The following is a 2,343-nucleotide window of genomic DNA, read 5'->3' on the forward strand; positions in this document are numbered from 1 at the left end:
AGCCCAGAAGGCACAGAAAGCGCGCAGAGGCCCCGCAAGCGAGGCATTCCACACACAATCCGCGCCAACCAAGCAACACTAGGATAGGATATTGGATAGGGAAGAAAGTTCGCCATAGCCCGTTTTGCCGCAAAAGCGTTGCCCGGGAGTGCCACGAGGAGGCAGAGCTATGACTTGAACGTGAGAGGCTATATAATCGCATCACGTCCCGACCACTAACGCAAAGACCCACTATCAACCCACTGCATCACTCGCGTTTGCACAACGCACCTGTTCCCAAGTGCTAGGAATTGCAGATTCCAGACGACGGTGGCCCAGCCCGACGCCTAGACTTCGTAAAGCTAGGACGCCGACGCAGCTTCTTCACAAGGGGAATTCCTCGAACAGCCAGAGACACATGCCTGCCTCATTCCTTTTTGGCTGCCCTCGGCCTGCTTGTGGTATAAACGCTGTCGAGTTTCCCCGAAGGACTCGAGCATCTACAAACGCTGGCTCAGGATAAATCGAGAGACCTGTTACTCTCAGTCTATCCCTGCCAAAGCTGGGTCGTCGGTTTAATGTGCGGGCACCGGGATAGTCCCGGCACTAACGCGAGATCAAACCAGAGGGCGTCCAGTGACGTCCTAGAAGAGATAGCGGTCCCTCCCAGTAGATAGGGACAGTGGGAATCTCGTTAATCCATTCATGCGCGTCACTAATTAGATGACGAGGCATTTGGCTACCTTAAGAGAGTCATAGTTGCGACGCCACCGGGGTCTGGGGGGCCGGTGAGGCCCCCGCCCCCAGGATGTCGGCACGGTTCCATCGCGATTACTCCCCTTCACGCTAGGATCGGGGTCGGAACCTGGCATTTCCGCCTTACAGAGCCCATGCGAAGATTACGTACTCCAGGACAATCCTTCCCGTCATACGTAGGGGCACGGTTTCACCGCGGCACTCATGACTTCAACTTTATTGCACACTGATATATTGCCCCAGGTGGCAAGGCACCCGGTGGGCTAAAAGCAGGCCGTGGCCGCTTTCGTTGCGCCACCAGGCTGGGGTGACACGAGGTCCCCCGATCTAAGGGAATGGTCCACATGACGGAGTCACGAGATCCCTGTGTCCGGGCGATTCCAACTGCCCCTGCGAGTCCGACACCAAATGACTGGGCACCGGTAGCCTCCCGGTGGGGCTCCACAGTCTCCGCACACCCATATTAGTTTACGATCCTATAGATCCGTTACAGTCCGTGGGTCGGCTTCGCGTGCACGCTAGGCCCGACCTTTCTGCTACTTCACCAAGATCTTGTCACACCGGAGATGGGTCGCCGGTCGGGAGTTGCCACACCAAGATTGACGCTACGGCCGCGGTCATCTGTTACCCGAACACTAAGGATTGGACAGATCCGCAGACCGTTTTAAGGGTAAACGGTTCATGGTTGACAGATCGCTGGGGAGGCGACGTTTACCCGCGCTTGCTTGAATTTCTTCACGTTGACATTCAGAGCACTGGGCAGAAATCACATTGCGTCAACACCCGCGAGGGCCATCGCAATGCTTTGTTTTAATTAGACAGTCGGATTCCCCTAGTCCGTGCCAGTTCTGAGCTGAGCGTTGAATGGCGGCCGAAGAGGACGACCACGACGGCTCGCGCCGCCACGGAAGCCTCGCAGCAAGGAAGATCCGCGGGAGGCCAAGGCACGGGACCGAGCTCGGATCCCTGAACCGGCGCGAGAACGCCGATAGTTCACCTCGCCCAGGCCCGGCACGTCAGCCAGACCCGCTTCCCGACCAAGCCCGACACGCCCCGCTCCTCAGAGCCAATCCTTATTCCGAAGTTACGGATCCAATTTGCCGACTTCCCTTACCTACATTAGTCTATCGACTAGAGGCTCTTTACCTTGGAGACCTGCTGCGGATATGGGTACGAACCGGCGCGACACCTCCACGTGGCCCTCTCCTGGATTTTCAAGGTCCGAGGGGAAGATCCGGACACCGCCGCAACTGCGGTGCTCTTCGCGTTCCAAACCCTATCTCCCTGCTAGAGGTTTCCAGGGAACTCGAACGCTTATACAGAAAAGAAAACTCTTCCCGGATCTCCCGACGGCGTCTCCAGGTCATTTTGGGTTACCCCGACGAACACTCTTACGAGGGCCCGAATTGTATGCGGTTCCGCTGCCGGGTTCCGGAATAGGAACCGGATTCCCTTTCGCCCGACGGGCGTGTGTCAAAGTTCACTCACCGCGCGCGACGGCACACTCGCGTGTGCGCGCGCTTTTTGTGTGCGCGAGACTTTTCTGCGACAACGAGAGTATCGTACGCCGTCATTGACATAGGATTTCTCCTAGGGCTTAGGATCGAC

At 57.3% G+C, this 2,343-nt stretch overlaps 1 pseudogene; it reads right to left on the reverse strand.

Moving 5' to 3' along the window:
* Nucleotides 1-618: 618 nt before the first annotated feature.
* Nucleotides 619-2,343, reverse strand: part of LOC139110832 (large subunit ribosomal RNA) — a 3,656-nt pseudogene continuing 1,931 nt past the window's right edge.

Source organism: Cardiocondyla obscurior, linkage group LG21 (assembly GCF_019399895.1).
Source record: "Cardiocondyla obscurior isolate alpha-2009 linkage group LG21, Cobs3.1, whole genome shotgun sequence".
Classification (NCBI taxonomy): Eukaryota; Metazoa; Arthropoda; class Insecta; order Hymenoptera; family Formicidae; genus Cardiocondyla; species Cardiocondyla obscurior.